Genomic DNA, 12,021 nt, shown 5'->3' with positions numbered 1-12,021 from the left:
AATATGTTACAGTATGTCACCATTTGGCATCACAAAGCCAAAAGTTATGTTAAGAAAGAATCACTGATCTAGCTTCTGTGGCTGGGAGAGTGCAGCCTTGGTCTTCCTGCTCCTAACGGAACATATTAAGCATTAGATCATATTTTCTCTAAGGAATGGATATTCAAAAAGTGATGATTCTTTATCACTGAATTTTTTTAAATATTAGTGAAGAAAAAATCATTTATGGCAATATCGAAATGTTGAGCAAAATTAAAACAAGTAAGACAGTTCTGTAGCAATTCATGCTAAGATTAGCCATAGTGGTCTAATTATATTTAAGCAGTCAAGCTGTGTTCTCAGAGGACTTTTTATTACTATTACCCTGGCAGTGATAGTTGAGAAATAGCTAACATTCGCAGTGTCCCTCATCACTGATTTCCATTACTGCTTTATTATGGCTACATATAAAACAAAAGGCTAAAATAATTTAATCCTTTGCACTCAGTTGTAACTGTTTACTTCATAAATAGTCTATAAAATTTAATAAAAGTGTTTTTGCTACATTTTTAAAATATTTATTTTATTTATTTATTGTACCCTGTTTTTACTATTATTTTTTACAAATAACTCAAGGCAGCAAAAAATATTCAACTGATCTCCCCTCATTTTCCCCACAATAGCCCTGTGAGGTGAGTTGGGCTGAGACCAGTGACTTGTCCAAGGTCACTGAGGTGGCTTTCATGGCTAAGGCAGGACTAGAACTCACAGTCACCCACCTTCTAGCCTGGTGCCTTAATCACCAGACCAAACTGCCCTACCACAGATATTTCAGATCCTTAATCTTTTTCTTCTTCTTCATGGTTAAGAGCATTTTATTCATTTTCTTGCACATAGTTTGTGTTTTACATATCATCTCATATTATAATCACATAAATACTTCAAATCAGTGTTGATATAATTTTCTAATAGCTTTCATGAGGCTTCCCAAGATGCTGTTGTAGACTATTTGCAAATAAGTGATGCATTTTCTAAAATGGTTGCATTCTTGATTACTAAAAAGAGCACATGAAGCTGATAGAGCAGGTCTTTCCCAATCCGTGGGCTATGGGCCTCATGCAGCCCTAGAGAACTAGGTAATATGGCCCTATGGCATAATAAAAATATTTTTTTTAAAGGAAGATTGTTATCTACATTCACCATATGATATGTTTTGTGTATAGCTCAAGACACTCTTCACTCTATGTGGTCAAGGAATTTATAAACCATGTCACTGAAGTTTTAAGTATGTAAATATTAACTACTCCCACTATTGTAATATAGCTCAATATTCTTCAACAAGTAGTAATATGCTTCTCTTTTGGTTGTGTTCACAAGTTACAGAAATGAGTATTGTCGAGTACACATTATGAGACTCAAGTTGATGTTTTCTCTCCATGTTATTTTTTCTAAGCTAAAATGGCTCTTATCTTGTGTTCCTTTTTCATTTCATTAGTTTTCTGGATACTGCCAAGTGTATGCTTGTTTCTGCTATACTTTCCTGAAATGCATGTACAATGCCTAGTTATAATACTGGAGTTGGTTTTGAGCTTGATACTGTATCTGAATCCTTGAGAGATTTGCAAAGCAAATTCTCAGCCCTTGTAAAACATATTCCTATTGAAATTGTGGTTGAATTTGCTTTTTTCCTATTCTGCTTCCCAAATCAACTTTGTTTCCTCCATTCTGCCTTCCTCCCATTTCTTGATTTTTAGGGATGGCATCAGCATATCTCACAGAAAAATGTTCCTTCTTCTCAAAATTTATTTGTGTACCTACATTTTTAGCACTTTTTGTCTTTTGTGTTTAGCAATCTAATTATTTAGCTTACAGCTGTAATCTTTCCTGCCTTGCACCCAATTCCCTTTTACAGGACTAACTCATATGAAATGCCAATTCTCTTGGACTGATACAATGGAGTCAGCAATAACAACAACAACAACAACAACAACAACACAGGTTTCATATGTAATGTGAATTTTGGAACCAGTTACAATATCTGCCACTAACATTACATCTGTTTCAAAAGTTGTAAGAGGGAGCAGAAATATCAAATAGTTCAGATTTAAGTTGGTGAAATTCTTGGGACTTCTGGATATGCCATCAACTTTGAACACCTTCATTTCAAGATTCGTATTGTATAGATCTCCAATCAATAATTAAACACAAAACTAAGCCTGGTTATATAATATCCTGTGATAATTTAAAGCTTCCAGAATATAAATTTGCAATTCTTTGAGATACCAAGGTAAGCATATTCTTCTTTTGCAGCTAGATACATTTCATAAACCATAAAGACAGGTTCTCAAGCCTTGTCTTAAATCAAAGCAACGTTTGTTCACTCATTTATCAATAATATAGGATATAATCTCATTGCATTGGACATTCCTACAGAGTTGTAACAAGTTTTTTTAGCTATTAATTTTTGGGTTAATATAATAGACCAAATCTTCAGAACATTATTTATTTATTCGTTTATAGGTATAGGTGTCTGTGTGAGTACACACATACTTCCTGTTTTTCTTTTGTTCTTGTTTGCAGAGCTGAACACTTATCTTCTGAAGATATAATGCTGTGATGGAGTTGGCATATTTAATGGTCTCAGGGTGAGGCAAGCATTCTGAGGCCATGTCTGTGGGTGGATATTATATAGTTACATCCTTGTCAAAGGATGTGTTAAACCAGGTTTTATGAGTGACTCCTGCCTTTCCCCAGATATTTTTTATTCCATTTGGAAGTACTGACTTGGATTTCTTCCTTTCTCCCCTTCCCCCACATTTTCAGTAGAGGAGAAATTGTAATTTTAGCCTGTAACAACAGAAATATGATTTTTAAAATTTGGGTAGTTATAGCATGTCAAGTTAGAACAGGTTCCAAAAGGGGCAGTGAAAATGACAAGGGACTAAAATATATGACCTACAAAGACAAAGTAAAGAAGCTTTGGCCATTTCACAATTTTCATTTCTAACAATGTCTAGGTATTGCACTCAACCATTGTGAAAAAATAAGAGTATTGTGGCCATGTTTTATGCATCTTCAGAGATAGTTGGTAATGCTAGGAAGATACAATAAGTCACTGGTGGAGAAATGACCTGAAAATGTTTAGCCTTGAGAGGAGAAGATTAAAGAGTGATACAATAGCACTTTTCAAGCCTCTGAAAGGAAATCATAGAAAAGAAGATTTAGGCTTTTTCTCTATCATTTCAGAGGTAGGGCTTTTAATTTCAGAAAAGAAAATTCTAACAACATAAGAAAAAACTTCAGAGCAGAATATCAATTCAACAACAGAACCTAGAAAGGTGATGGGATCCCTTCATTGGCAGTGTTCATCTTTCAGCAATGCTTTAAACTGAATTTTTGTACTGAGAAGTGGATAGGCTAAATGGCCTAAATGATGCTTTTGAAATTCAATATTCCTCTTATCAATAATATTTCTTTAGGCAGGTTACTTTCAGAGGATAAAGGGGAACAAGGGACTCTGAATATGAAAAAACCATTCCAACTGAGAGGAGATAGTCAAGTCTTAATGAGCTTAGATGCCAGAAAGAGGTCAGAACGATAGCTTTTATACTATGGAGTTCCTAACGCAGGAAATAAAATGTTCTACTGGCTATATCTGCCCTTGTTGGGATATTGGAAGAATATAAAAGATAAGGAACTTTTCCTACTTTAACAGTTAATTGGCTACAATTAATTAGCTACCTGTTAAGAAACCCACTTATTGGATTTTTAAAAAATGGTACATAACTGTCAAAGTTCTCTGCTATTTCTTTCACATGTTTCACGTCTAAATTCTAGTTTCAAAAGTTGATTAAAATTCCATTTACACTTTGGAGCAGTATGTTCATGTGGCTTTTGAAACCTGTGAAAACCACCTACATCCTTTTTATGCTCTTTTGTTAAATTTATACATTAATTATATGTTATTTTACCACTTAATAATAAATGTTACAATCTCAATAATTTCCAAAGAAATTATGACATATGTTAATATAAGAATAGTTAACTTGCTTCGCTGTTATACTTGCTGGATCACTTTTTCAGCATATAGATTTTCTCCCTGCTTTTAAACAATTGAAACAGAGGTTGGCAAAATTTCTTCTTTCTTTCTTGTGTGTCTCTTGACTTTTAAGGGCAGGATTATCTGCCTTTTAAGAATACACTTGCACAGAGAGTATAATACTTTTATAATATATATTTTCACATACACATTTTTAAAATATGTTTTTTAAAAATCACCCAGTGGAATTGAATGAAATTAACATACTGAAAATCTTTTAATTGTGGAATTAAGAATTTGACTTTTTTATATTGTTTAGACCAGGGATGTCAAACTCTCGGCCCCTGAGCTTGATGTATCACATGCCAGCCATGCCCATTCCGGTTTAGCAAGGGGAAAAAAGCTGTGCTATGCCATGTTATCATCATGTGACATATTGTGACTTTTTCCCTCTTTGCTAAACTGGGGGTGGGGGTGGCCAGCACATGATGCATCCGACCTGCAGGCCACAAGTTTAACACTCCTGGTCTAGACAATGTTAATGCCTTAACATCTATAGCAAGAGTGTCAATGTTAGGTATATTTAACCATGTTGAAAACACTTAATATTATTTTGGACAACTTTGAGAAAAAAATATTCCTCTCACACAAGTGAATTAATAGATATTTGTTTGCAGTAATTAAATTTTAATTGGGTACACAAAGGGTATTTTTCAAGCACCACCAATTAACTGAGCCTTTTTCTAGTATAAGTTAGTTTCTTCTGTTACATAGATTGCTTTGTTTCATCATCTCAAGAACAATTTCTCAGAAAAAGAGGTTATTACCTGTTACTTCTTTTCAAGTGAAAGTCTGATAGTTCTGCTAAAGCTCAATGCAAATATCAATATTATTATTTTATATTGCTTGTTATATTTTAAATGAATGGAAAACATGAAAGAATGCATTTGAATTCAAAAAAGTAATTGTATTCAATATAGTTTAAAATGGTACCTAATGCAGCTGATCATTTATCAATCAAAATTTCTCTAATAAACATATTGTGTGCTCACAAATGTTCAGAAGTGACTTATTTCCTGACATATTTCAAATAATATAACTGGGGTTCTAAGGTAGTATAGCACACCATCTATAACAAAGATGGTTTTTCTTTGAAAGAATTGACACAAAGTCACCCCTGAGGACATATAATACTTGAAATGTGTTGAGCAATAAATGATTTGTCTTTGAAATCTCCTTTCCTTTCATTCTTGTACTAGTGCTTTTCTTCCACACAAATATTTTCTTATACCCCTTTTTTGTGAACTGAAAGAAGATATAAATTTCTTGTATGTGAACAAAGATAGATAAGGTAGACTAAAAAAGCTTTGTTTGAATTCCAGAATCTTTGCAGTAACTTGTGGCATTTTTATATGGCACCATCTCTACTCTCAAAATCTCATCAATGTGTTTTGAAGGCAGATATAGTATCATCTTCCACCACTGAAGAATTAGAAAAGTAAATAAAATAATTAGCATACATAATGAGCCAGTCAATTATATCTTTCCCACTAAATGTGAAAGTGCAAAAACTACCAGTCTAGCAGCACTACCCTACCCCAAGCAACAAAAATTCCTCACTCTTTATTCCAAAATAAAATAAAACAAAGTAAAATATGCTTCCAGAATCTATTGTCTCTCTGTGTTTGTTTCCAGGTAACATTTTTTTTTTAAAAAAATCTAAGCTATGCTTCAAAAAATATGGACAAATGCTATGTCTTCTGGTCCTCAGCAGTTTGGGATTTGATGGTGTTAAGAATTCCCACTGATGGGCTTCCAGTGGTGCTTCCATCGAAGACGGACCAGAGACCGTGATCATGCGCAGCTTTGATCCATGCTTGCCCGGTTGGAGAGGTCCCTGAGGGACAGGAACCATCTGATCCACCTTGTATGGGTGGGGGAAGATGGGGAGACCACCAGGTGGGTTGAGGGGAGTTGCATCTCCCCTCCCTGGCTTGGTATAGTCCCTTGGAATCAAGGAGAAGTAGCAGTTTAATGGCTGCCCTGAAGACGGGAAGCTGCCGGGGCTTAAGTTTGTGCTAGAGCAATGAAGTGGTGAGCAGCATGTAACTGGATAAAAGACTTTGAACATTTTTTGATAACCCTGAAAAGCAGAAAGAAAAAGCCCTTGTTTGGAAGAGTGGTAGCGGTGAATGGGAAATAAGAGGAAAATATAAGGTAAATAAAAAACCAGAAATAAAAAACTATATGAAATCAGAGATTAAATTTGGAATAATATACAGAATTGGGCACTAATTAGGCATTGGATAAAATGCTGGACTTATCTGGAATGGATAAAATTTAATGTTAATACTACGGAAAAAAATTAAAAACAATAGAACTTTGAAAAGAAAGCAATATAGAACACCACCTAATGGTTAAAGATATTTCCTCCTTTATGTTTTTATGGAAAATTACTGGCTGTATAAATATCAGAAAGAGAAAAGAAATGGAATAAAAGATTACTAACACAAGAACTCCGGAAGTCTTAAAAAAAGTGGGGACTACAGTAAAGTATAAAGGAATGTAAGATTTTGGGATTGTTTGAGGTTGACTGTGACACAAAAACAGAAGAGAGACTGAGATAAATGGAGACTTTTGGCAAGGACCATAACAGAAAAACTTGACTTTTAATAAAGATTAACTCAACAGACTAAAGAAATGGAAGAAATATGCAAAGAATTTAAGTCGGAACTGCAAACTGTGAGGTATATTAAAAGAAAGAATGAGACTGCTGGATATAATTGCTAGTAAAGTAATGGCATTGCAGCTCACAGAAGAACAAAGAAAACCCAGAGAGGAGAAGTTAAAGGAGAAAGACAGCAGCCCAGATGAATATGAAGAATAAGGGCCATTGCCAAAAGACAAAAAAAGGACTTAAAATAGAGATATTGATGACAGAGGCAACAAATAAAAGAGAAAACGCTCCCAAGACTAAGCAGAAGAAGAAGGAATTGTATAAGAACCCCCCCCCCAAAAAAAAAAGAACTGAAAAGGGTGGGGGGGAAGGCTGATAGGCAGAGGGAAATAAAAATAATATTAGAAGGAAAAAAGAAGAAAGACTGGGGAAACCTAGAAAAGAGAATGTTGGCTAAAATTAAAAGGAATGATAAGGCTGAGAGATATAGAAATAAGGATTAGGGATAGTATAAGGGGGATACTACGTGGGAATGTATAATGATATTTTAGATTGGGGAAAGTTTAAGTTTAAAACTTGCTGGGAAATATTTTAGGATTATATATATATATGTGTGTGTATGTTTATGAATATAAGAATATAAGAAAACACACACACACACACACACTCACACACACACACACACGTGTGTGTATATATATGTATATATATACAATGACGTGGGAAAATACCCGAACAAAGCTGAATGCCATATATATGGCATATGCCGTATATACTAGCAGTTAAAAAGGAAGAAGCAGCTGCAATCTCATATCACTCTGAGAAGCAAGAGCCGAAGACAGAAGCCTGAAGATGATGAATGAGACTTCATCGAAACGTTGCCTAGATACTTCGAATCTTACATGGGAGAAAACCCGAACAACCAAAGATCCACATACAAATACCCGCGAGAACCTCAGAATATATATATATTTCTTAAGTTTTCGCGGGTACTTACATGTATGGTATTCAGCTTTGTTCGGGTATTTTCCCACGTCATTGTAATTGTGCTTTTAAAGTTGTAGCAACATTTCGGCAGAATCTCATCTGCCATCGTCAGGCTTCTGTATTGACGAACACAATACCGAAGCCTAATGATGGCAGATGAGATTCTGCTGAAACGTTGCTACAACTTTAAAAGCACAACTACAATGATGTGGGAAAATACCTGAACAAAGCTGAATGCCATACATACATACAAACATACATACATACATAATTTTATATGAATTATGCTGTTATGAATCCTTTTGAGGATTAAAAATAGGGGAATGGAAATTTATCGAAACATATAGATAAACTTTGGCTAAGTGGAAAGAAAGAAAAAAACCATGATTATTAATGATATATAAGAAAAGTGAAGAGAAAATGACAGATATTAGGAAGTTATTATTGTGATTTTTGGGGGGGTGTTTTAAAATATATACATTTTAAAATATACAGTTGATTATTTAATGGCTAATAGAAATGTACAATGAGAATATTTTATTATGATTAAAGTAGGGAATGAAAAATTATTAAATTATATAAACTGAGTGGATATACCATGTGGATCCTAAATATATTGGTTTTATTTTATTTTTACTCTTTTTAGGTTGTTTATTATATATCAGCCTAGAGAAAATTAAGTGTAATAATGATGTGTAATGTAAAATAAAATATCTGGTAAGCTGAAAACAGCAATAATAGGGGATAAAGAACTGAAAATTTATGTGTGGATGAAATGATATTGATATTGAATTAATGAATTGAAATATGAAATGGAAATTTATTTAAAGATGAGTGGAATGGATAATGATATGAGGTGATATTACATAAGATAGACGGAAATGAAAGTATGCTTATGTATAAGTGTTGTAATCCGAACCACGTTGCTCACATGAAGAAATGTGTAAATTAAAAAGAATAAAAAACTAGCATTTAAAAAAAACCACTGATAAAGAGAATACTATTCATATTTTGCAAATTAAAAGGACCATATATTGAAGAAAGAGAGATATGTCTGATACATTACAGCTGAATTAGATATAAGTTTGCCTTGCTTCTGGCCCCAAATAATATGGGGAAGATATAGCCCTGGAACTAATTTTTGTCTGAAGAGGTGCCTTTAGATATGTTACCACTTAGTGAAAGAAATGACTTAAAAAAATCAATTAGCCTTGATTATATGAATAAAGTCATTCCTGAGCTTTAATTCTAGGTAGTTCAATTCTAACATAATTTGAATTTTTATTTTTTATTTTATTTTATTTATTTATTTTTGTCAATTGCTTACAAGATAATAGGTATAAGTAAAAACATAGTTATGAATACATGGATACATATAAGAAAAATAAAAGAAACAATAGGACAGGGACGGTAGACGCGTTGGTGCGCTTATGCATGCCCCCTACAGACCTCTTAGGAAAGGGGTGAGGTCAATAGTAGACAGTCTAAGGTTAAAGTTTTTGGGGTTTGGGGAAAAAACCACAGAGTCAGGTAGAGTATTCCAGACATTGACCACTCTGTTGCTGAAGTCGTATTTCCTGCAATCAAGTTTAGTGCGATTAACCTTGAGTTTGTACCTATTGTTTGCTCTTGTGTTGTTATGGTTGAAGCTAAAGTATTCATTGACGGATAGGACATTGCAATGTATGATTTTATATGCTATACTTAGATCGGACTGAAGGCGGCGTAGTTCTAGGTTTTCTAGGTCTAGAATTACAAGTCTGGTGGCATAAGGTGTTCTGCAATGAGTAAAGGAGTGGAGAACTCTTCTTGTGAAATATTTCTGGACTTTCTCAACTGTGTTAATATCAGATACGTAATATAGGTTCCAGACTGATGAGCTGTATTCGAGTATTGGTCTAGCAAATGTTTTGTATGCTCTAGTTATTAGTGTAATATTACCAGAGAAAAAGCTACGTAAGATTAGGTTAACAACTCTTAACGCCTTTTTGGCTATATAGTTGCAGTGAGCTCTAGCACTTAGATCATTAGAGATGAGTACTCCAAGATCCTTGACAGAGTTTGGATCATCAACAAGGTTAATTTTGTTAACCTTATCCTGGATTCCCTTTCTATATCACAAAAGGACAGAAGTATTAGGGGTGTTCTTTGTCTTCTATTCACTTTTGGAATAATATTGAAGAGGTGAAGACTGTCAAATGTTTTTAGGAAAATGTGAAAAGGTATCTCCCAAATGATGTTAATATTTGCATTAATTAGCAGAGAGCACTGAAAAATAAATAATAAACTGTGATGTAATAAATCATAAGATCTGCATTCATCAGATTTCAGTCCATTGACTTTGAGATGTTCATTTAGAAACTTCTCTCTGCTCAGGGCTTGAGGAGAGACTTGATATTCCTGTCATAAATAAGTTGAAGGAAAATGAACACACGACTTATTCCTTATATCTTGGTTACTCTGATCTCTTTCCTCCATCTCTGTATGAAATCTATTTATTATCTGTGCTTAAATGGAAGATCTTTTTTATTTTTCTTCTACTTTATGACACATCAATGCAACCCATAAAATATGATGAAGGCTTTGAGAATTATTTGAAACTCTGGCTTTATATTTTTTTTATTTTTTAGAATGACTATAGTTTCTTCTTTGTAGCCTACTTTTGCATATGGGCATTTATATATGAAAATTACAACCTCTCAGTTATTGACCTGTGTTGAAATCCAAGGACATTTTTGGAAATCACAAAACACTTATGCATACTATAAGCATTCATGAATGCAGTCATTCTAAAAATGAATGGTTTTATTTGCAGCTTGGCCATTTCCTTCCATTCCTTTCTGTCTGTCATAACTTTGGTCAAAGATAAACCACTAGCAATGTAGAAGAAATCATAATTTGGCTTAGCATAAGCAAATGGACCCACTTTTTAAATATCCCAGATGCTCTCTTTTTTGTAAATAATTTGAGCTATGGTGTGGATGTGTATCAATTAATATGGGTTTAGATGTGATGACAAGCTGGGTGTAATATGTCATCCTATTGATCATTAAGACTAAATTGGCTGGATAAGGAGAGATCTCCTTTACTCACTTCTCCCTATGTATCCCTTTGAAAGCTTTGTGCACAATGGAAGAGGATGACTCTTGATATAAAAGGAGTGTACTGATCTTCAGCCACGGGTATATGCTCCTCTGTTAGCTCAAAGTCCTCCAAACAAGCTCAAAGTCAATATGGGTTTCTTTGAACAACCATAATAAGAGGGATTTATAAATATGGATGCTGCACCACTAGAAATATTCATATCCAAAAATATTTGTGCTACATATTGAAACATGAAGTTTTCAGAAAATAGTCTGATGCTTTGGGCAGAAAATTATTTAGACCATAAAGTAAATAGTAGTACACAATTTTATATTAACTTGATTAAGATAAAACTGAAGAAGACACTACACAGGTCCATGTGGATAATTCAGACAAGTGTTGTCATGCTCCTCATTTGCAAATGCTAACAGACCACAAGATTTCCAGGGTTAGTTTTGAATCTCAACACACAAGTTTTTTTGAAAACATTGTCCGCAATTGTAAATGCTAATATATTTTGGAATCAGCAGTAGCGAACAGCTTACCAATAAAAGGCTTCATAAAAATCACAAGCATCATTAACTTGTCCAGGGATAAATGGGTAAATATAAATACCAACAATCAATAATTAACTTTTGATAACAATGTAAGTTAATGCTACTCACAAAACCAATATGTTTTACATTTAATATTGCAACTATCACATCCAAGTCACTAAAATTGAACAATAAAGTGTTCAGAGGTTGGAAATCATGAAGATGGAATAAACCCTAAAAGAAAAGACAGATACTGATAGAGAGGGCAAGAAGAAGGAAATGAGCAATTACCTTGCAATAGCTAGTCCAGCTGAGGACCAGCCCAGCTCCTTGGCAACCCTACTGCAATCTACACTGTACTTTCTGAAGTTTGCTCAAGAAATAGCCAAGAGCTATTTATGTTGTGGTGCAGAATTATGTCTTCCTTCCTTCCTTCCTTCCTTCCTTCCTTCCTTCCTTCCTTCCTTCCTTCCTCCCTCCCTCCCTCCCTCCCTCCCTCCCTCCCTCCTTCCCTCTCTCCTTTGTAAAGGAGTGTTTTGATGACATTGTTTTGTTTTACTCCTATTGAGTGAGACAGAGGTGGTATGGTTCTGGAGAACTGGTAGCAGAAATTTTGAGTAGTTTGGAGAACCGGCAAATACCACCTCTGACTGGAGATTTTACAGTATCCTTCCCCTGCAACGTCCACCAAGCCACGCCCACAGAACCGGTAGTAAAAA

The 12,021-nt window shown here is 34.3% G+C and overlaps 1 protein-coding gene across 2 annotated transcripts in view; it reads left to right on the top strand.

The window, feature by feature from the left end:
- The window catches only part of MGAT4C (MGAT4 family member C), a 354,112-nt gene that overhangs the window by 320,615 nt on the left and 21,476 nt on the right, over window positions 1–12,021 (top strand). The window lies entirely within an intron of this gene.

The sequence above is a fragment of the Pseudonaja textilis genome, chromosome 5 (assembly GCF_049901715.1).
Source record: "Pseudonaja textilis isolate UNSWEBS1 chromosome 5, rPseTex1.2, whole genome shotgun sequence".
Lineage (NCBI taxonomy): Eukaryota > Metazoa > Chordata > Lepidosauria > Squamata > Elapidae > Pseudonaja > Pseudonaja textilis.
This window is presented reverse-complemented; position numbering and strand designations above follow the sequence as displayed.